Here is a 25,167-nt window from a genome sequence, read left to right as displayed (position 1 = left end):
AAATATCTTTCCCCAAAATTATGAAAAAAAACAAACAAATCTGTAGCTGGGCCCCATGCTTTTAAGCAATGATCAGCAGTCGGCACAACAAGTGTTTTTTGCGCCACTTCCTTTGGAGACGAATTATATTTCCTTAAGACGCTTCCCGTGAATCTCAGTTGCCATCTGATTATCCTATTATTTGTTTTGTATCGTCATTCCACCTTTATGACGCTTTAGATGGTCACTCCTGTTTTCAGTGGTATAACACAACACCGTAATAGGACTGTAACGGCTCTCCGTGCCTATCTTATTAGCGTTTCCTTACATTTATTTGCCTTCAGTTCTCATTCCTCTGCACATCTCCATGCTATCCGCTACAGTCTTCAGGCATTGTTACCTTCAGACAGTCAACCACGACATGGAGCTCCTACTGTTACCTACTAAATCAGTCACGCATACTGGGAACAACAGCGGTCCTAACATACTGGGTGATCAAAAAGTCAGTATAAATTTGAAAACGGAATAAATCACGGAAAAATGTAAATAGAGAGGTACAAATTGAGACACATGCTTGGAATGACATGGGGTTTTATTAGAACCAAAAAAATACAGAAGTTCAAAAATGTCCGACAGATGGCGCTTCATCTGATCAGAATAGCAATAATTAGCATAACAAAGTAAGACAAAGCAAAGATGATGTTCTTTACAGGAAATGCTCAATATGTCCACCATCATTCCTCAACAATAGCTGTAGTCGAGGAATAATGTTGTGAACAGCACTGTAAAGCATGTCCGGAGTTATGGTGAGGCATTGGTGTCGGATGTTGTCTTTCAGCCTCCCTAGAGATGTCGGTCGATCACAATACACTTGCGACTTCAGGTAACCCCAAAGCCAATAATCGCACGGACTGAGGTCTGGGCACGTGGGAGGCCAAGCATGACGAAAGTGGCGGCTGAGCACACGATCATCACCAAACGACGCGCGCAAGAGATCTTTCACGCGTCTAGCAATATGGCGTGGAGCGCCATCCGGCATAAACATCGTACGTTCCAGCAGGTGTTTATCAGCCACGCTGGGGATGATGCGATTCTGTAACATATCGGCGTACCTCTCACCCGTCACGGTATCAGTTACTGACGTTTTGCTGTCCAGCGCCATCTGTCGGACATTGTGAACTTTTTTTGTTCTAATAAAACCCCATGTCATTCCAAGCATGGGTGTCAATTTTTACGTCTCTATCTACATAATTCTGTGGTTTATTAAGTTTTCAAATTTATACTCACTTTTTGATCACCCTGTACGTCCTCGGGGTAGTCCTAAAACGACTTTCACAACTTTTGATTCACTTTCGCTAAAAACGACGTGTAGAGTTCCGTCATAGAAGGTCCGAGACTCCTGTAGCCTCGTATTTTTGCAGAACTTCAGTGCGACTCATTTCCCGGCTGCTTACCAACATGTTATCCATTTGAATAATGAGATACTGGACTCCCGAGAAGACAAAGCTTTAGATTACGAAATACGCAGGTATCGTACACGGTGTCCACAATGAGACTCCAACATTTTAATATCCTATATCTTTCTCATTTCAGATGGTGGACCTGTGAATCCTGAAGGGGCAGACAGAGCAACTCAAGTTTGTGGTGTGCAAATTTGATAAGCCAAGTGACCGTAGTGGAGCTGCAATCAATTGTTTTAGCAAAATGGAGGATATGAAGCAGCGTGCACAAGTGGTCTGGTGGTATGCAGAGACAAAATCGGCGACCCAAGTGCAAAGAAACTTTCGTCGAGTTTACAACAAAGCGCCCCCGTCGTTCAAGACTATATAGAAGTGGTGTGATCAGTTTTTGGCTACTGGGAGTGTTGCGAAGGGGCACAGTGGTGGTAAACTTGGGATCAGCGAACATCATGTGGAACAAGTGCGGCGGTCATTCGAACAAAGTCCACAGAAGTCAGTGCGACAGGCAGCACGAGAGCTTCGTATGAAACGTTCAACATTGCACAAAGTGCTCCATCAGCGTTTGTACGCATGTAAAGTGGAGGTCGTGCAAGAAATCAAGCCTGATGATGGATCAAAGCGAGAAGAATTTGCATGTGTCATGTTAGATCGTATTGCCACCGACGAGACATTATCATGCGTGGTGTTTACTGACGAGGCAACCTTTCAGGTGTCAGGGGCAGTCAATCGTCACAATGTGCGCATCTGGGGGTCCGAAAATCCACGTGCACCTGGGGAACACATGAGCGACAGTCCCAAAGTTAGTGTGTGGTGTGGTTTGATGATAAATCTCATTGTTGGGCCGTTTTTCTTTCAGGAGCCGACTGTGGATAGAGCCATCTACCTGGACACGTTTGAACAATTTGCCGTGCGACAGATAACAGACCTGCAGCCAAATGTGATGTTTCAACAGGACGTTGCAACACCCCATTGGAGTCTTGATGTCCGAAAATTTTTAAATGACACATTCCAGCAACGATGGATTGGCCGTGGAAGTCCAATTCCTTGGCCACCACGTTCGCCCGACGTAACCCCCCTCGATTTTTTTCTTATGGGGTTATGTGAAAGACCGGGTTATACGCTACACCAGTAAAGGACCTGCAAGACTTGAAACAGCGCATAAGAATTGTCATCAACTCTGTCACAGTACAGATGCTCCGCAACACGTGGCACGAAATCGATTATAGACTTGATAGACTTCTCGCTACCCGTGGCGCCCACGTTCAAGTGTACTGAACCGTCCACCTGTGTATGAAAACTTGATGAGCTGCTGTATGATTTCCCTGTATTTGTTCGTCAATAAATTGTGTTTCCTCTCAGATTTTATAAGTTCAAATGTTGGAGTCTCATTGTGGACACCCTGTATACTTCACTAGACCGCGGTTTCGGATACTGCATTAGCCTCTAGCTGAGTCGGTCACACTTCAAGTGTACCTGGGTTGTACACATCCACTGGGCAGACACTTGCACCAGCAGCAGGCTGTGAGAGATTGAGAGCACGACGCAGACCGTAGGGACGGCTTCTGCTTAAGGAAAGCGAACCAGCCGGTCAGGACTCGTGCTGAGCGACACACACACACACACACACACACACACACACACACGTAGCTGGTACCACCTCGCCACGTTTCATTCTAAACTGCACACCACTCGGCAAAGCCGCACTGCTCGACATAAAAATTCCAACGTCAGGAACGATAGCAAGTAATGAAAGTTTACCTGTGGTGCATATAAGGTACAAGGGCAAGAATCCATACGTATTGTAATGAAGCGCCAAAGAAACTGGTACAGGAATGCGTATTTAAACACAGAGATAAGTAAACAGGGGGAATACGGTGCTCCGATCGGCAACGCCTACAGAAGACAAGTTTCTGGCGCAGTAGTTCGGTTACTGCTGCTACAATGTCAGGTTATCAAGATTTAAGTGAGTTTGAACGACGTGTTACAGTTGGCGCACGAGCATCTACATCTACATCCACACTCCGCAAGCCACCTGACGGTGTGTGACGGAGGGTACCTTGAGTACCTCACCTCTACTGGTTCTCCCTTCTACTCCAGTCTCGCATTGTTCGTGGAAAGAAAGATTGTCGGTATTCCTCTGTGTGCACTCTAATCTCTCTGATTTTATCCTCATGGTCTCTTCGCAAGATATACGTAGGAGGGAGCAATGTACTGCTTGACTCCTCGGTGAAGGTATGTACTCGAAACTTTAACAAAAGGCCGTACCGAGCTACTGAGCGTCTCTCCTGCAGAGTCTTCCACTGGAGTTTATCTATCATCTCCGTAACGCTTTCGCGATTACTAAATGATCCCGTAACGAAGAGCGCCGCTCTCCGTTGGATCTTCTCTACCTGTTCTATCAATCCTATCTGGTACGGATCCCACACCGGTGGGCAGTATTCAAGCAGTGGGCGAACAAGCGTACTATAACCTACTTCCTTTGTTTTCGGATTGCATTTCCTTAGGATTCTTCCAATGAATCTCATTCTGGCATCTGCTTTACCGACGATTAATTTTATATGGTCATTCCATTTTAAATCACTCCTAATGCGTACTCCCAGATAATTTATGGAATTAACTGCTTCCAGTTGCTGACCTGCTATATTGTAGCTAAATGATAAAGGATCTTTCTTTCTATGTATTCGCAGCACATTACACTTGTCTACATTCAGATTCAATTACCATTCCCTGCACCATGCGTCAATGCGCTGTAGGTCCTCCTGCATTTCAGTAAAATTTTCCATTCTTACAACCTCTCGATATACCACAGCATCATCCACAAAAAGCCTCAGTGAACTCCCGATGTCATCCACAATGTCATTTACGTATATTGTGAATAGCAACGTTCCTACGACACTCCCCTGCGGCACACCTGAAATCACTCTCACTTCAGAAGACTTCTCTTCATTGAGAATGACATGCTACGTTCTGTTATCTAGGAACTCTTCAATCCAATCACACAATTGGTCTGATAGAGCATATGGACTTACTTTGTTCATTAAACGACTGTGGGGAACTGTATCAAACACCTTGCAGAGGTCAAGAAACACGGCATCTGCCTGGGAACCCGTGTCTATGGCCTTCTGAGTCTCGTGGACGAATAGAGCGAGCTGGGTTTCACACGACCGTCTTTTTCGAAACCTATGCTGATTCTTACAAAGTAGATTTCTAGTCTCCAGAAAAGTCATTATACTCAAACATAATACGTGTTCCAAAATTCTACAACTGATCGACGTTAGAGATAGATAGGTCTATAGTTCTGCACGTCTGTTCGGGCCGGCCGAAGTGGCCGTGCGGTTAAAGGCGCTGCAGTCTGGAACCCCAAGACCGCTACGGTCGCAGGTTCGAATCCTGCCTCGGGCATGGATGTTTGTGATGTCCTTAGGTTAGTTAGGTTTAACTCGTTCTAAGTTCTAGGGGACTAATGACCTCAGCAGTTGAGTCCCATAGTGCTCAGAGCCATTTGAACATCTGTTCGGCGTCCCTTCTTAAAAACGGGGATGACCCGTGCCCTTTTCCAATCCTTTGGAACGCTACGCTCTTCTAGAGACCTACGGTACACCACATCTCCTAGGTATTGATAAAATGGGGATTTTCCCTTACGACCATTTCATGAGTGTACTGTGAATATCACGAATCCAGTAAAACATCAAATTTCCGACATCGCTGCGGCCGGCAAAAGATCTGCAAGAATGGCACCAACGACGATTGAAGAGAATCGTTCAACGTGACTGAAGTGTAACCCTTCCACAAACTGCAGCAGATTTCAGTGCTGGGCCATGAACAAGTCTCAGTTTGCGAACCATTCAACAGACATCATGGATATGCGATTTCGGAGCCGAAGGCCCACTCGTGTACCCTTGATGACTGCACGACACAAAGCTTTACGCCTCGCCTGGGACTGTCAACACAGACATTGGAAGTCTGGAAACATGTTGCCTGCTCGAACAAGTCTCGTTTCAAATTTTATCGAGTGGATGGACGTGTACGGGTATGGAAAATGGTTCAAATGGCTCTGAGCACTATGGGACTTAATAGCTGAGTTCATCAGTCCTCTAGAACTTAAAACTACATAAACCGAACTAACTTAAGGGGCTCTGGAAAGGCTGAAAATCATGAAAAGTTCAATTTTTACTTTTTTGCGTTTTCTGAATCTGCAGACTATTACCTTTTAATAGATATATAATTTATTCAATTCCGAAGACTACAACCATTTTTAAATTTTTTTTGAAATGTGTTCTACATGGGCGTGACCCACTGTGGCGCTGTTAAACTGCTGTCAAATGGTGTTATTATTAACGTCCGTGTTCATCAGGTACATTTTAGTGATGTGAGATAAAGTATAAAACCTATTTTCAGAGACTTAGCAGCACCTGAACTGTTGAAAAAGTGTATTCACGAAAAAACTCAAAACCCCAATGAAAGTGTAAATAGTGTTATATGGTCGAGAATCCCCAAGACTGTATTTGTTGGAATAGAAACACTTCACTTTGGTGTGTATGATGCTGTTGCGACTTTCAATGATGGTAACATTGTAAGGTGCAAGGTATTTAGAAATATGGGAATGAAGATAGGTTCTAACATGGTACGAGCGATGCTTGCTTTAGACAAGGAACACCTTCGGGCTGCAGACAGTGCTGTAAAGAGTCTAGAAATACAAGCAAGAGTAAACAGGAGGAGGAACAAGAGGAAGCTGGAGGAGGAGTTTGCAGAGGATGAAGATAATCCATCCTATGGACCTGGAATGCACTAAAAAGTTAATCCAATCTTTGTCGCTCGATTCCCAAAACTTTTATTTTCTCATACTAATTACATGTTTTCTAAGGACCTTCGAAACATATTTGTTTCAAACTTTCAGTAAATGTTACACAGTACCTTCTGCATAATTTAACACAGCCTTTTTCCAAAAAACTAATATATAAATAAAAAATTGCAAAAAAATGTTGTGAATTTTCATTACATTTGAAAAAAAATCATCTTTAATAACTGAACTAAAATTTTGTAAAATCGCTGTGTTAAGTTGTAGCCCATATTCCAATAAATAATCTGTAAAAAGTTCAACTTCCTACCTCAAATACTTTGTGAGGAAAGATGTAATTTATAAGCGTTATTTTAACATTGCAAGTATAGGGCGTTCCGGAGCCCCTTAAGGACATCACACACATCCATGCCCGAGGCAGGATTCGAACTGCCTAGAACCGTTCGGCCACACGGGCCGGCACGGGTATGGAGACAGCCTCATGAATCGATGAACACTGCATATCAGCCGGAGACTGTTCAAGCTGGTGGAGGCTCTGTAATGGTGTGGGGCGTGATAGGGAACCCGTGATACGTCTAGATACGACTCTGACATGTGACACGTACGTAAGCATCGTATCTGATCATCTGCATTCATGTCCATTGTGCAATCCGACGGACTTCAACAATTCCGGCAGGACAATGCGACACTCCACACGTCCAGAATTGCTACAGAGTGGTTCTAGGAACACCCTTTTGAGTTTAAACACTTCCGCCGGCCACCAAACTGCCCAGACACGACTATTATTATTGAGCATATCTGGGATGCCTTGCAACGTGCTATTCAGAAGGGATCTCCGGCCCCTCCTACACTTCTACATCTACATTTATACTCCGCAAGCCACCCAACGGTGTGTGGCGGAGGGCACTTAACGTACCACTGTCATTACCTTCCTTTCCTGTTCCAGTGGGGTATGGTTCGCGGGAAGAACGACTGTCTGAGAGCCTCCGTGCGCGCTCTAATCTCTCTAATTTTACATTCGTGATCTCCTCGGGAGGTATAAGTAGGGGGAAGCAAGATATTCGATACCTCATCCAGAATCGCACCCTCTCGAAACCTGGCGAGCAAGCTACACCGCGATGCAGAGCGCCTCTCTTGCAGAGAGTGCCACTCGAGTTTGCTAAACATCTCCGTAACGCTATCACGGTTACCAAATAACCCTGTGACGAAACGCGCCGCTCTTCTTTGGATCTTCTCTATCTCCTCCGTCAACCCGATCTGGTACGGATCCCACATTGATGAGCAATACTCAAGTATAGGTCGAACGAGGGTTTTGTAAGCCACCTCCTTTGTTGATGGACTACATTTTCTAAGGATTCTCCCAATGAATCTCAACCTGGCACCCGCCTTACCAACAATTAATTTTATATGATCATTCCACTTCAAATCGTTCCGCACGCACACTCCCAGATATTTTACAGAAGTAACTGCTACCAGTGCTTGTTCCGCTATCATATAATCATACAATAAAGGATCCTTCTTTCTATGTATTCGCAATACATTACATTTGTCTACGTTAAGGGTCAGTTGCCACTCCCTGCACCAAGTGCCTAACCGCTGCAGATCTTCCTGCATTTCGCTACAATTTTCTAATGCTGCAACTTCTCTGTATAGTACAGCATCATCCGCGAAAAGCCGCATGGAACTTCCGACACTATTTACTAGGTCATTTATATATATTGTGAAAAGCAATGGTCCCATAACACTCCCCTGTGGCACGCCAGAGGTAACTTTAACGTCTGTAGACGTCTCTCCATTGATAACAACATGCTGTGTTCTGTTTGCTAAAAACTCTTCAATCCAGCCACACAGCTGGTCTCATATTCCGGATTTATGGACAGCCCTGCAGAATTCGTGGTATCAATTGCCTCCAGCAGTACGTGAGACATTAGTAGAGTCCATGCCGCGTCGTGTTGCGGCACTTCTGCGTACTCGCGGGGACCCAACACGACATTAGGCAGGTGTACCAGTTTCTATGGCTGTGCATTGTAAAAATGTATCTATTCAGGATGTCTCAAATCTTTCGGATGATCGTGGTCCACAACCGGTTGAACTGAGGTAGCGAACCAAGGGTCGAAAATGCATAGTTATGGTGTTTCAGACGCACACAGCGTATACTGCATAACAATACCGTAGCTCGTAGTAATTGTTCAAAGCGAGGGCCGCCAGTCTCAGGTTGTGCATGGCAATGGCGCGTGCAGTTCTGCCGCACTCTCACAAAGATCGCGCGTGTCTGTTGTACAGGGGAACAGCAGCTCATGGTTGGATTGGAAAGGGAGGTCAGGGTCTCCATGGCCAGCATGGGTCTCTGGGGTTACGTCAAGAAGTTTTATGAAACTCCCGAAGGAACGGATGAAGACCTGCTTGCTAGGGTCCAAGCTACCTGTCTCCTGGTACAACAGACACCACCGATCTTTGAGAGAGAGAGAGGGAGAGAAAGAGGCAGAACATCATGCGCAACTGCCATGCATGCAGTGAGACTGACGGTCGCCACTGTGAACAATTAATATGAGCTACATTGTTACACGGTGTAGATCCATAGCCAATAAATATGCATTTACGAGCATTGGTTCCGGTCTTAATAAAATCTCTTGTGGACCACTATCATCTGGAATGAGATTTTCACTCTGCAGCGGAGTGTGCGCTGATATGAAACTTCCTGGCAGATTAAAACTGTGTGCCCGACCGAGACTCGAACTCGGGACCTTTGCCTTTCGCGGGAAAGTGCTCTACCAACTGAGCTACCGAAGGACGACTCACGCCCGGTACTCATAGCTTTACTTCTGCCAGTATCTCGTCTCCTACCTTCCAAACTTTACAGAAGCTCTCCTGCGAAACTTGCAGAACTAGCACTCCTGAAAGAAAGGATATAGCGGAGACATGGCTTAGCCACAGCCTGGGGGATGTTTCCAGAATGAGATTTTCACTCTGCAGCGGAGTGTGCGCTGATATGAAACTTCCTGGCAGATTAAAACTGTGTGCCCGACCGAGACTCGAACTCGGGACCTTTGCCTTTCGCGGGAAAGTGCAGAAGTAAAGCTGTGAGTACCGGGCGTGAGTCGTGCTTCGGTAGGCAGATGGTAGAGCACTTGCTCGCGAAAAGCAAAGGTCCCGAGTTCGAGTCTCGGTCGGGCACACAGTTTTAATCTGCCATGAAGTTTCACTGTCATCAGGTTTAATTTGACCCAAAAGTGTGTGGGGAGGGAGGGAGAGAGGGAGAGAGAGAGAGAGAAAGAGAGAGAGAGAGAGAGAGAGAGAGAGAGAGAGAGAGAGAGAGGGAGGGAGAGAGGGAGAGAGGGAGAGAGGGAGAGAGGGAGAGAGGGAGAGAGGGAGAGAGGGAGAGAGGGAGAGAGGGAGAGAGGGAGAGAGGGAGAGAGGGAGAGAGGGAGAGAGGGAGAGAGGGAGAGAGGGAGAGAGGGAGAGAGGGAGAGAGGGAGAGAGGGAGAGAGGGAGAGAGGGAGAGAGGGAGAGAGGGAGAGAGGGAGAGAGGGAGAGAGGATCCCAACCACTGGACCAATTTCAAGCAACTTTTTGTTCCTGGCGAGCCCCACAAAATGACGAAAGGAAAAAAGTTCATCATTTACTACATTTTCGCAGCTCATGCAGTAAAACTGCCGCCTTAAATTGACGTTTTAGTTTATTACTTCTTTGCTACTAACACTATTCACTACACATTTTGCAGACAGTAGCCACGTGTACCACTGGATGCTCCCCTCAAAAGGATATCATCGTGCAGCACGTAATTAATCAGGTACGATCATAAATATTGAGTTGCGTGTAAACGAAACTCAGGGCGAAATTCGCTAGAGATACAGGTGAAATATGTCCACAAATACGTGTGAAACATGTTGACTGTATGTGAAATATACGGTATTTGACAGGTGCGTAAGTCGGCAAAGGCACATGTAAAAAGCTTTAGACCTCTGCAATGATTTCAGCCACATTTAGTACACATATAATTACGATCTAGCTAACAGCCTTGCCACAGTGGTAACACCGGTTCCCGTCAGATCACCGATGTTAAGCGCTGCCGGGCTGGGCTAGCACTCGGATGGGTGACCATCCGGTCTGCCGAGTGCTGCTGGCAAGCTGGGTGCACCCAGCTCTAGTGAGGCAAACTGAGGAGCTACTTGATTGAGAAGTAGCGGCTCCGGTCACGTAAACAGACATACGGGCGGGAGAGCGGCGTGCTGACCACATGCCCCTCCACACCCTCATCCATTGACGCCTGTGGACTGAGGATGGCATGGCGGCCGGTCGGTATCGATGGGCCTTCGTGGCCTGCTCGGACAGAGTTTAGTTTAGTTACAATCTGGGGAGAAATACTGTTGGGATAAGAACTGCCTCCGATTGAGGAGGAGGAGGAAATGGAGGGGGTGGAGGGGGGGGGGAGGTAAGAGGAGCTGAACTGACTCCATTGCAGGTCATCGGCAATGCTTTAAGCATCTGTCGATATTTCTCATTGGTTTTCTTTACAGCTTGCTCAAAGTACAGACTTTGCAACTTCGGGTATACGCTATATACCTATCGCACTCTCTCCTGAACTACGGCTTACCTTTCATCTCCTTCGAGTCTTAGAACAGGAATGTAATTCCTCTACTAGTTGTAGACAATCTCTTACGCTCTGTACGTAATCTCTACTTCGTCCAAAATTTGGAAGAGTGCTGATGCTCCGGTTTTTAATTTTTTCTTGACAGGTGACTTGGTGTGCTTCCTTTCCATGCTTTGTCTTTTTGATTCTGGCACAAAATAGTGAACGCAAGTTTTATCACAAGTTAAAATTTTGTTGCTCACCTTCTCTTTCATAATGTTCCTTTAGCTCTGTGTACACTCTCAACTTTGTTTCCTTGTGTAGCCACGTCAACTCCTTTGGAACCCATCTAGCACAAGTTCTGCGGTACTTGAGCTTGTTACGGATATGAAACGTCCCCTTTAGAAAAGTTATACAGGACTGTGCTTAACCTGACACACAATATTTTTAGCGCAACGCAATCTGACTTTCAAAAATCCCTACAAACGAAAGGCCCTGACTAACATTAAACTATACCTTTCACAAATCACTTACCTCACAAAAATCTTCGCTAATCAAGTTACTGCAATACAGCGAGCGCCACTACTGCCAGCTAAATAAAAGATTCAAACTACTGAAGGCACTAACTACTGATAGGCATAGTTAGCAAATGAAAGATTTTAATAGAGAACAAACAATGTATTTACCTTAATAGTCATAATATATATAGCAGTTCATGACAAATTACAAAACTCCGCCATCTCTCTCCCCACATCCACCACTGCTGGCGGCTCACCTCCAACTGCGCAACGCTACGCGCTGTTCACATCCAGCTGCCGCTGCCCAACACTACAATGGCAGACAACAATGCAAACTAGCCACAGACTGCACACAGCACAGCCAGTGATTGTCATACATAGCGCTACGTGGCGTTACCAATAAGAAAACAGAAACAGCCTACTTACACGGACACTGTTACGAACTGTACAGGTACTATCTTGAACCTTATCAAATGTCATTTTCACAGTCACACGGCGGTCGCCACGAATAATGTCATCAATTCGACTTTCAAGTGAGGGAGTTGAAACCGCAACTGGTCGGCCAGAACGGTGTTCGTCAGTCACTGACTAGCGACCATTTCTGAATTGCTCTACCCACTTGTAGAAATATGAACGGTTCATATAACCTTCACCGTAAACTTGAAACATGTTGCAGTACATATTCACTGGTTTCTTGCCTTCAGCAAATAGAAAACGAGTAACGGAACGTTGTTCAACTAATGTGGACGTTTCAAGCGGACTCGCCGTCTTGAAATGCATTTTTGAGATTACAAACAAAACAATGTGGAAACATCAGTTGATCAGGGCTCATCCCAGTGATGCCAACTTAAAGCCATAAAAGTGCCAAACTTATCCTACTAACAGTTTTTTCCCCAGACCAATTTGTCTCTCTAATTAGTCAAAAAAATGGCTCTGAGCAATATGGGACTTAACTTCTGAGGTCATCAGTCTCCTAGAATTTAGAACTACTTAAACCTAACTAACATAAAGACAGCACACACATCCAGACTGAAGCGCCTAGAACCGCTTTGCCACTCCGGCCGGCTCTCTAATTATTCAATGACTTTGTACTATACTCGTGAGATCACAAACGAACTAAATCGGACTGAACTGAGAAGAGACATCACGAGTCCACATGTTTGAACAGAGATACCGAGAACAATGGCTTGGATGTGTGGCCAAGTGCAGCTGGTTATAATGTTCCGAAATTAACCAGAAAAATTCCGAATCCCGCTCAAAGAGCAATGAGTGATGAGTGATGAGAGCGAGACGTTAATTTTGACTGGAGTTAAAATCTACAAAAATAAGATAATGAATGAACAACGAATAGGCGCGCGCCCACACACACACACACACACACACACACACACACACTCTTCATCAGTGTTGCCCATCTCGCCTCTCCCAGAATACTGACGAGCGAGCCCTTTTGGAATCCACCCGTTCCGTTCCTCCAGAAGTGTCCAGAGAGCTCCCTATTGCGTGGTGCCAGCCTGTACAAGAGCTTCGTCCAAGGAGAACAGAAATCTCTTTGCTACCTCGTATGTTCTTTATAGAGTTGGCTATCCTGACACAGTAGCAGACTACTTTTACTCCCAAAGATATACGAGGTGCGACAATAAAGTAATGAGTCTGATTTTCTTTGCAAGATGTGGCAACCCTGCAGGCTTGCTTAGGCACAATATCTTTGACCTCTGTCCATAAGCTGCTTCTAGTCCAAGCAGCACATCGATGCAACTGCTCAGTCGTAAGTTGTGCTGTAATAAGTTAACACGTGTTTGTGTCTCTCGTCACCGAAATGGAACCTCATAATATTGCGCAACGGTATGCCATTTCTTTTTGCGTTAAATTGGGTGAAAACGCGACGACCACTGTAAGCTTCAGAAGGCTTTTGAAGAGGAGGTTATGTCAATAGATCAAGTTTTTCGTAGGCATAAAATGTTAAATGAAGGCAGAACGGATGTTGAAGACCATAGTGGACGACCATGCATGCTTGTGTAGTTCTTTGACTCCAAGGGAATTGTTCATAAAGAGTGGGTTCCTCCTGGACAAACAGTGAACCAATATTACTACAAAGAAATTTTAGAAAGACTTCCTAAAACTGTTCTTCATGTCCATGCCAACACTGCTGATAATTGGATTCTGCATCACGATAATGCGACATCCCATACTGCTTTGTCAGTACAGCAATTTTTAACCTCAACACAAATTTCAGTACTACCACAGCCACCTTATTCACCAGATATCACTCCGTGCGATTTTTTTTCTATTTCCAAGAGTCAAAACGGCGGTCAAGGGACACCATTGTCAAACACCACAAGATGTCCAAAAAGCTGTGACTAGGGTCTTTGTGGATATTACAGAAGATGAGTTCCAGAAATGTTACCATGAATGGCAGAAGTGCTGGAAAAAGTGTGTGCAATCAGAAGGGAACTACTTTGAAGGAGACAACACTAAACTTGACTAAAACGGTAAGCAACTTTTTTTTCCACACCAATCTAATTACTTTATTGTCGCACCAAGTAAATACAGAAATTTACCTTCTACATTCTCATTCATGCTTTTCATTCATCAGGCGAGAGGAGGAAAAGATGTGTATACTGACATACTGCGCATAGATGTATTGAATATGCGTGTGGGGCTCCTATAATTTCATTTACATTAAGCTTACGTCTATTACGTGTATACAGGACAAAGGGTGAGGGAGACATATATGATGATTTGCCGAAGTCTTTATTTGCATTTTCCGTAACATGGTATGTTTTGTATGCTATATCTCTGTCCACAAAACTTTCCAATCCAGACACATTTGGAACTCCTGTGCCACCTCGTACAATGGCTACCGTTAACCAGCCATTACCATGTGGCCTCTATAGACACACCCAGCTGCTCGGTCTCTTTTTTTATGTAATTTACAATTTGTGCCCAGAATTGAGGTTCCAGAGCAGGGTACATTAAGTTAAATGTTAAACAAAATGATAAAGATCATGCACAAACCATTTCAGCTACCTATTTCCTAGTTCAAATGGCTCCGAGTACTATGGGACTTAACATCTGAGGTCATCAGTACCCTAGAACTTAGCATCTTAGTGGAGGAAGCAGCATCTGATGACGTTCGGCATAACAGTTTGTTACGACCATGTGAGATACGGGCACAACTGCCTCAGGCGTGAAGTCCATATGTAAATGAGAACCTTGTACGCGTTTTGGCAGCGTAGAACACATTGAAATACGTTAGCGCGATATTTAAAATAAAACTACACATGAGCGTGGTCGACGTCTTAAAATCAAAAGACTACTGACTTACGTCGGAACTATGGTTCTTCAGCTGACATTAATTCTAAAGTACCTAACACGACCGAGACTGCTGAATTCAGAGGCAGTTATTTCTTCACGCGCGGCCTACTACACGGCGAGGTGCCAGGTTTTAAGAGGACCGGTTTTCCACACGTCTAAATTATTCAGCGATAGCTGTCGACAGACAGATAATGTATTCCAAAGTCCTTGTGCGTGAAACCCAAAGCGACCTACGGCAATGGCTGAAAATGTTCGCTCTTAGAGACGCTACACAACTGTTCACATTTTTACATCTACACAACTGGCCATTAAAATTGCTACACCAAGAAGAAATGCAGATGATAAACGGGTATTCATTGGACAAATATATTATACTAGAACTGACATGTGATTACATTTTCACGCAATTTGGTTGCAAGATCCTGAGAAATCAGTACCACCCCTGGCCGTAATAACGGCCATTATCCGCCTGGGCATTGAGTCAAACAGAGCTTGGATGGCGTGTACAGGTACAGCTTCCCATGCAGCTACAACACGATACCACAGTTCATCAAGAGTACTGACTGGCGTATTGTGACGAGCCAATTGCTCGGTCACCACTGACCAGACGTTTTCAATTGGTGAGAGATCTGGAGAATGTACTGGCCAGGGCAGCAGTCGAACATTTTCTGTATCCTGAAAGGCCCGTACAGGATCTACAACATGCGGTCGTGCATTATCCTGCTGAAATGAAGGGTTTCGCAGCGATCGAATGAAGGGTCGAGCCACGGTTCGTAACACATGTGAAATGTAACGTACACTGTTCAAAGTGCCGTCAATGCGAACAAGAGGTGACCGAGACGTGTAACCAGTGGCACCCCATACCATCACGCCGGGTGATACGCCAGTATGGCGATGACGAATACACGCTTCCAATGTGCGTTCACCGCGATGTCACCAAACACAGATGCGACCATCATGATGCTGTAAACAGAACCTGGATTCATCCGAAAAAATGACGTTATGCCATTCGTGCACCCAGGTTCGTCGTTGAGTACACCTTCGCAGGCGCTCCTGTCTGTGATGCAGCGTCAAGGGTAACCGCAGCCATGGTCTCCGAGCTGATAGTCCATGCTGCTGCAAACGTCGTCGAAGCAGATCGTGGTTGTCTTGCAAACGTTCCCATCTGTTGACTCAGGGATCGAGACGTGGCTGCACGATCCGTTACAGCCATGCGGATAAGATGCCTGTCATCTCGACTGCTAGTGATACGAGGCCCTTGGGATCCAGCACGGCGTTCGGTATTACCCTCCTGAACCCACCGATTCCTTATTCTGCTAACAGTCATTGGATCTCGACCAACGCGAGCAGCAATGTCGCGATACGATAAACCGCAATCGCGATAGGCTACAATCCGACCTTTATTAAAGTCGGAAACGTGATGGTACGCATTTCTCCTCCTTACACGAGGTATCACGACGTTTCACCAGGAAACGCCGGTCAACTGCTGTTTGTGTAAGAAGAATCGATTGGAAACTTTACTCATGTCAGCCACCGGCGCCAACCTTGTGTGAATGCTCTGAGAAGCTAATCATTTGCATCTTCTTCCTGTCTGTAAAATTTCGTGTCTGTAGCACGTCAACTTCGTGGTGTAGCAATTTTAATGGCCAGTAGTGTAAGTATATACTGCGCAAGCCTTTAAACAAAGCATAGCCCATGGAGTGGCCGCGCGGTTTTAGGCGCCATGTCACGGATTGCACGGCCCCTCCCGCCGGAGGTTCGAGTCCTCCCTCCGGCATGGCTGTATGTGCTGGTCTTTGCGTGAGTTAGTGTAAGAAGTGTGCAAGTCTAGAGACCGATGACTCCAGCAGTTTGGTCCTTTAGGAATAAATACACACACACACACACACACACACACAAAGCAGGGCGGACGGTACATTGTGGCAATTGCATCGATTTTGTTTCCTATTCCATTCGCGTACAGAAAGAGGATCAATTACTGTCTATATGCCTCTGTCCGTAAGTTGATCTTTCTCATCGCATTCTCACGATCCATCCGCGAGACACACTATCGGCTCAAAAGTATTCTGAATCCAATTAGTGGAGATTAGTAGCGCGCGTGTCCAACGTCCGCCCTTCTGATGCCTTCATCTTCTGTTGAGACGTTCAGCGAGATGTCTGAATGTCTACGGAGTAGACTTTCGCTCTGCCATAACTACGGTTCGCTACACTACATAAATGATTTAGTAAATGTTAGGGTTACCAGTAGTACTGGTATGAAATAAAGATAATTAAATCTGTAAGAGAGGAACTGGGAACCGACGAGTTCTGTTCCTTTTTTTGTTCGTTTATTTGTTTTGCACATAACACTAGTCAACAGCCATTTTGCATCTGGTATGTGATACATCAACTAGTCTGTATTTTGGTGTGTATAATCCGAATATACCTTTCAAAATGTTCTAGCACGTACCATTTTTAAGTTTTTAAACGTTTCTTATTTTTCGTATTCAGTACTTAGCTTTTTGCTATTCTTCCGTTTTGATGTTTCATTGTTGGTTTTTGATTTGCAGAGGAGAGCTAGAAGATCTACAAATCGCCAGTAAATGGTTGGCGTGGTAACCCAGTGATGTGAAAGAGATCCTCAGTGAGTGTTTCCTGCGAAAGACAGTGCAAACTTTGTGTGTTTAAAACTTACACTAAGAAAATGAAACTATTAAATCTCGTTGCTGTCTAAACCACCCCGATTACTTTTGTTATGTGGGTGGGAAATTAACTCCAAAAGCGCAAAGAAAACCAAACACTGATTTGGTTAAGAAGGCATATAAATCGTATTTTGATTGTCCTATTGGTGATCAACATAAAAATTTTGCACCTCATATTGCCTATATTACCTGTACAGCTTTAACCGAGTGGTTGAAAGGAAAACGCCAAGCCATGCCATTAGCTGTTCCGATGGTGTGGTGTGAGCGTAATGACCATTATTCATACTGTTGCTTCTGGCTTAGAAATATTTCGGGATCCTGTAATTTGGAAGCCACGAAACCAGACATCATGTCAAGTGAATCAGAAAGTATTGGACATATAGAAGAGTACTGCCCTCAGTATCATGACACTTCGCCTCAGCTCTTTAATCAATAGGAATTTGACGATTTGATTCGCGATCTAAAACTTTCGAAACAGCAAGCTGAACTCTTGGGGTCGAGACTGCAACAACGGAACCTTCTGGCTCCAGGGACAAAAATTTCCTGTTTCATATCAACAGGTGCTTCCTTCGGTCAGTATTTCAATGTGCAGAATTCAATGTGTGTATGTAGAGATGTCAATGGTCTGATGATGCAACTAGGTTTACAACATAATCCACACGAGTGGTGACTATTTATTGACTCCAGTAAAACCAGATTTGAAAGTAGTACTAATGTATAATGGCAATGCATTTCCATAGGTACCTTTGGCTTACGCAGTAGACATGAAAGACACTCCAGAATGAAATTTTCACTCTGGAGCGGAGTGTGCGCTTATTTTAAAACTTCCTGGCAGATTAAAACTGTGTGCCGGACCTAGACTCGAACTCGGGACCTGAAAGAAACTTATGAAACCATGGATTTGCTGCTAGAGGCAATCAAATATAAGCATCATGAATGGCAGCTTTGCTGTGATTTAAAAGTTGTTGCACTCCTTACAGGTTTACAGGCTGGCTTCACGAAATACTGCTGCTTTTTGTGCCTTTGGGACATCCGTGACACCAGGAACCACTATACAGTCAAGGAATGGCCTATAAGGAAGTGAGATGTTCCTGAAAACGTAAATGTGAACAATACCCCGTTGGTTGAGCCCGATAAAATCATTCTGCCTCCTCTTCATATCAAGTTGCGCCTTATCAAGAACTTTGCAAAAGCTCTGGATAAAGATGGTGAGGCCTTCAATCACTTAAAAGTTTCCCAAATTATGCGAGGCAAAGCTGAAAGCAGGTATATTAGTTGCACCACAAATACGAAAATTGCTGAAAGATCCAACGTTTGATACCAAACTCACAGAAATCCAATTAGCTGCATGGTCTTCTTTTAAAGCAAGTGTGAAGGACTTTTTGGGTAACGCAAGACAAAAACTATGTTATCATCGTGAATGGTCTGTTGGCCAACTATAAGAACATGGGGAGTAGAACGTCGCTTAGAATTCACTTTTTACATTCTCACCCTTATTTCTTCCCGGAAAATTTGGGAACCGTAACCGATGAGCATGGTGAACGCTTTCACCAAGACATTCTTACCATGGAACACCGTTACCAAGGCCATTGGAACCCTTCGATGATGAGTGACTACTGCTGGAGTCTTGTTAGAGAGAGTGATGAAATGGCAAACAAAGGAACAGCTCCGTCGCCGCATTCCTCCCGTGCAGGCCATGAAGGCCCAACGGTACCGACCGGCCGCCGTGTCATCCTCAGCCCACAGGCTTGACTGGGTGCTATACGCAAAGGGCCATGTGGTCAGCACACCGCTCTCCCGGCTGTATGCCACTTTCCGAGACCCAAGCCGCTACTTCTCAGTCAAGTAGCTCCTCTGTTTGCCTCACAAGGGCTGAGTGCACCCCGATTGCCAACAGCGCTCGGCAGACTGCATGGTTAGCCATCCAAGTGCTGACAGCCTGATAGCGCTTAACTTCGGTGATCTGACGGGATCCGGTGTCACCACCGCGGCTACGCCGTTAGCTAAAGACAGTTAAAGGTGAAAATATCTTCTGAACTAATTTGGACCTTTTATTGGCATCATGCCCATACATACATACAAAATACGAGGGCCGTTCAGAAAGTAACCTCCGGTTGATTTAAAAAAATACACCAAGTTAAATAAAAATATTTTAATATATACATCTTACAACTACATCCTTGCACTATTTTTCTACATAGTCTCCATAGCGATTGAGGCACTTATCGTATCTCTTCGCAAGCTTTGAAATTCCTTCTGCATAAAAATCACCCGCTTGTGCCTGGAGCCAGCCTGTGACCGCATCTTTGAGCTCTTCGTCGTCATCAAACCGCTGTGACCCGAGCCATTTCTTCAAATGCATGAAGAGATGATAATCACTTGGCGCCAGGTCTGGGCTGTAAGTTGGATGGTTGATAACGTCCCACTTGAAGGACTCAAGAAGGGCCGTTGTTCTGCGAGCAGAGTGAGGACGGGCGTTATCGTGCAAAAAAACGATACCGGAAGTCAGCATACCACGGCGTTTGTTCTGTATAGCCCGTCGTAACTTTTTTATTGTTTCACAGTACACGTCTTGATTTATGGTCGTACCACGTTCCATGAATTCAACCAACAACACCCCTTTGGCATCCCAAAACACCGTTGCCATCAGTTTTCTGGCAGAAAAATCTTGCGAGGCTTTTCTTGGTTTGGTAGGCGAATTTGAATGTGCCCACATCTTTGATTGTTCTTTTGTCTCAGGGTTCACGTACTTAATCCAGGTTTCGTCACCGGTCACGATTCTGTTTAACAATGGTTCTCCTTCGTCCTCATAACGTGACAGAAAGTCTAATGCAGAGGCCATTCTTTGAGTTTTGTGGTGGTCGGTAAGAATTTTGGGCACCCATCGTGCACAGAACTTACGGTAACCCAATCTTGCTGTCACTATCTCGTACAAGAGAGTCTTAGAAATCTGTGGAAAACCAGTAGACAACTCCGACATTGAGAAACGTCGATTTTCACGAACTTTTGCATCAACTGTCTGAACGAGTTCGTCAGTCACCAATGATGGTCTACCACTCCTCTCTTCATCATGAACGTTTTCTCGTCCACTTTTAAATAAACGTACCCATTCACGGACAACTCCTTCACTCATAACTCTTGGTCCGTACACGGCACAAAGCTCACGATGAATAGCTGCTGCAGAATATCCTTTGGCTGTAAAAAACCTTATGACAGCACGCACTTCACATTTGGCGGGGTTTTCTATTGCAGCACACATTTCAAACTGCCACAAAAACTAAACTAGCGCAGGTACGACGTTCACTCGACCACGGCTTGATGCCGACTGACCTGTTGAGTGCGTGAACGCACAGATGGCGTCGCTACTCCCCCCACAACCCGCACTGTGACCAATCGGAGGTTACTTTCTGAACCGCCCTCGTACTATTGATTTCAAACGTTCTGAATGTGTATTTTTGTTTGACTTAATTGTGTCAATTTTCGCTATTACCATTTTTTATTCTGTTGTGTATCTAGTAAATGTGACGTCATAGAGAAAAACTGATTTTACCAGGGTATTCAGCACCCAAAAATTAGGTAAATTCACACATTTACAAACCATATGCAGAAAAAAGTTTCAATTTGTTAACCAGTGTAATTAGCAACCGCAAATCATTCAGCGTTAGTTCATTGTGTATTTTATTTCCTTATAGAACAAAAATTGCATTTCATATGCAATGAAAATTTATATCTCGTATGGTTTCTCTTCACGTCACCTCGGGACTTACCGAAACAGAATTATCGATGAAAGGTGCAAAGCAGCGGAAAGACACAGAATGACGTTCAATAAATTTGTAGTTGTTCATTTATTTACACTTAATTCATAATGTATCACTAGTTATTAACCTTTTAAAAAAGACCAAAAATCCATATTCAATGCTAAAAACATTGGTACTGAAATAAATAAAGAAATGCACAAATTTTGAAAACTCTACAGTTTCAGAAATATAAGACACGAGATGGTTTATCTGGGTTATCTCTCTCTCTCTCTCTCTCTCTCTCTCTCTCTCATATATATAATATATAAGCCTGGTTCATTTCGTTCGATTGTTTCATTCCACTGGAAAAAAAAAGACAAGACAGACTGGACAAGAAAATAATAGACTGCCCAATCTGTCTTCCTGTCGCTAGTTCGATTGCTTGTGTACCGGCCATAGCGAGATTTAACACAGAGTTGTAAACTACCGTAGGCTACGGCAGATTACAATAAGCATGCCGAGACTACGGTAGTTCTCTAGTAGCCTTGGTCAGTTAAAGTCTTAACGCGTTACTGTACGCTAGCTGTGTTGTACACCTATTGAGCGTTACCTCATTTCGATCTTCTTTTTCTCCTATCCGATCAGTTTCTTACTAGATCCTCTGCGAATCGGAACTGATATTCTATTCGAAAATTGTAACGTGAAAGGCCGGCCGATGTGGCCGAGCGGTTCTAGGCGCTTCAGTCTGGAATCGCGCGACCGGCACGGTCGCAGGTTCGAATCCTGCCTCGGGCATGGATGTGTGTGACGTACTAAGGTCAGTTAGGTTTAAGTAGTTCTAAGTTCTAGGGGACTGATGAACTCAGCTATTAAGTCCCATAGTGCTCAGAGCCATTTGAACCATTTTTTGTAACGTGAAACAGTGGGATCTTGTTGCAAAAATGAATTGCAATGCAGATTTATCATATAGCGCCAGAAAACGGCATTTCCTCAGAAATATGTAAAACAAAAATGCACAGCAAAAAGATATCAAACATCGCTTCACTTCTTTGCTAAACTTATACAGAATATGCTCCTGTTGCTAATATACAGCCAGCCGGGATGGCCGAGCGGTTCTAGGCGCTACAGTCTGGAACCGCGCGACCGCTACGGTCGCAGGTTCGAATCCTGCCTCGGGCATGGATGTGTGTGATGTCCTTAGGGTAGTTATGTTTAAGTAGTTCTAAGTTCTAGGGGACTGATGGCCTCAGATGTTAAGTCCCATAGTGCTCAGAGCCATTAGAACCATTTACTAATATACACTTTCGCATATATCAACAACAGGAAACTCTTGCCTCTGATCCACAACGACGGATGTTCTGTTGACTGAAACATAACAACAATGATTTTCAAATGGTTCAAATGGCTCTAAGCACTATAGGACTTAACATCTGAGGTCATCAGTCCCCTAGAGCTTAGAACTACTTAACCGTAACTAACCTAAGGACATCACACACATCCATGCCCGACGCAGGACTCGAACCTGCGAGTGTAGCGGTCGCGCGGTTGCAGACTGAAGCGCCTAGAACCGCTCGGTCACCACGGCCGGCTGCATAGATGATGTATGTTTTTGCGTGTAAACTGCATCAAAAGTAATTATTTTTATTACATAAAAGCGCAGAAGTTACGTGGTCAGCTAATTTTCATTATTTATAACACGCAATTTATATTCTATGAGGATATAAAATGTACAATGGCGTAATGACGTTCGGTTCTAATCATGTTCAAAACAAGGGAGTGAAGTGGCTGGCTCCCAGTCTCTCTCTTAAACGTTCGATTGTGTTTCTTTCCCTACCAATGCTGGTAATACTACATGTAATCGTACCATTTGCCGGGTCATTTATGTAGTATACCGAGACTACAGAATCGTAATTTTGGTAGAGCGCAACTCTACCGTCATTAACACTGGAATGTTATGCACTAAGAAGTACGCGGAGACTTTACTGCATTCGAAGTCGTTTGTTTACTTTTTCTTTCAACGCACAATCGGACGGAGGAGACGGCTGAAACTGATCGAGGCGCAGGGCACTGCACTGATAGGGACGAGGCTGTAGGTTCAGCTGTAGCTGTAGCTGTAGCTGTAGCAGTGTGCGATTTGCAGGGAGGGGGGGGGGATTTCCCCCCTCTGCATCAGACCATCCCCTCCTCTGGTTTTACTTTATGCATCCCAACCTGGGATGTTTATTTCCTACGCACTGGAGTAAAACTTCACATATAATTTAAATTTGTGGAGCCGAACACTGAAAGTTTACTATTAATCCTATTAATGTGTTTGCTTATTAATTTTGAAAAAGTGTTACGTAGTAGTTAAGCATTTCAAAACATTTAGAACTAAATGACGAGACGACGCACGCCACATTTCCGTAGCATGCCACAATGTTGCAAGACGTCGCCCCAGCGTAAACGAGGCTTTAGAGCCAGGTCTGTATTGTATGGTGGATGTGAAACTAAAACCTGCAATCAGATCCAAACGTCATGGAAAACTGTGAAGAGGTGTCATTCTGCAGCAAGATAACGCTCGCCCACAATCTGCCAAACGGACAGCCGACGCAATAGAGGAGTTGAGATTCGAGGTGCTGGAACATCCACCATACAGTCCAAACCTGGCTCCAAGAGATTTTCACATATTTGGATCCTTAACGGAAGCACTACAGGGAAGAAGATTTGAAAGTGATGAAGGCGTCATTGCTGCGGTGCAATATTGGTTACAGATGCAACTGAAAAATGTATTTTCTGATGAAATAAAAAAAAACCTTATAAAACGTCGGGAAAACTGCATTGAAGTCCAGGGAGGTTACGTAGAAAAATAACGCATGTTTCAGTTTTCTATCATCAGAATAAGTATAGCTTTTTACAAATGTGCCTTTACTTTTTGAATTCCCATCGTATACCTGTATGTAGATGATTTTGTAAATAATATTTACCTATAATGTACTTTTAAACATATAACAAGGGATGGCTTTAATGATAGTGCATACGCGTGAATAGTGAGTTTCGGCATTAACATCTATTTATAAATAACTGTTTAACCATGGGTAACGCCACGGTCCAAGCTAGTAAAATATATAATTATACTGTTGTTGTTGTTGTGGTCTTCAGTCCTGAGACTGGTTTGATGCAGCTCTCCATGCTACTCTATCATGTGCAAGCTTCTTCATCTCCCAGTACCTACTGCAACCTACATCCTTCTGAATCTGCTTAGTGTACTCATCTCTTGGTCTCCCCCTACGATTTTTACCCTCCACGCTGCCCTCCAATACTAAATTGGTGATCCCTTGATGCCTCAGAACATGTCCTACCAACCGATCCCTTCTTTTGGTCAAGTTGTGCCACAAACTCCTCTTCTCCCCAATCCTATTCAGTACCTCCTCATTAGTTATGTGATCTACCCATCTAATCTTCAGCGTTCTTCTGTAGCACCACATTTCGAAAGCTTCTATTCTCTTCTTGTCCAAACTATTTACCGTCCAAGTGTCACTTCCATACATGGCTACACTCCATACAAATACTTTCAGAAATGACTTCCTGACACTTAAATCTATACTCGATGTTAACAAATTTCTCTTCTTCAGAAACGCTTTCCTTGCCATTGCCAGTCTACATTTTATATCCTCTCTACTTCGACCATCATCAGTTATTTTCCTCCCAAAATAGCAAAACTCCTTTACTACTTTAAGTGTCTCATTTCCTAATCTAATACCCTCAATATCACCCGACTTAATTCGACTACATTCCATTATCCTCGTTTTGCTTTTGTTGATGTTCATCTTATACCCTCCTTTCAAGACACCATCCATTCCGTTCAACCGCTCTTCCAAGTCCTTTGCTGTCTCTGACAGAATTACAATGTCATCGGCGAACCTCAAAGTTTTTATTTCTTCTCCATGGATTTTAATACCTACTCCGTATTTTTCTTTTGTTTCCTTTACTGCTTGCTCAATATACAGATTGAATAACATCGGGGAGAGGCTACAACCCTGTCTTACTCCCTTCCCAACCGCTGCTTCCCTTATTATACTAACCCCCTAAAACATCCCCCCTACTGGTAAACGCACAAATCGCACACT

At 44.2% G+C, this 25,167-nt stretch overlaps 1 protein-coding gene and 1 pseudogene across 1 annotated transcript in view; one reads left to right on the top strand and one right to left on the bottom strand.

Moving 5' to 3' along the window:
* The window catches only part of LOC126215164 (alkylglycerol monooxygenase-like), a 232,049-nt gene that overhangs the window by 150,270 nt on the left and 56,612 nt on the right, over positions 1 to 25,167 (bottom strand). The gene's annotated exons all lie outside the window — the stretch shown is intronic.
* LOC126215427 (5S ribosomal RNA) lies at positions 10,246 to 10,363 on the top strand (annotated as a pseudogene).

Source organism: Schistocerca nitens, chromosome 12 (assembly GCF_023898315.1).
Source record: "Schistocerca nitens isolate TAMUIC-IGC-003100 chromosome 12, iqSchNite1.1, whole genome shotgun sequence".
Lineage (NCBI taxonomy): Eukaryota > Metazoa > Arthropoda > Insecta > Orthoptera > Acrididae > Schistocerca > Schistocerca nitens.
The sequence above is the reverse complement of the archived record's forward strand: the minus strand, read 5'-3'. Positions and strand labels throughout refer to the sequence as shown.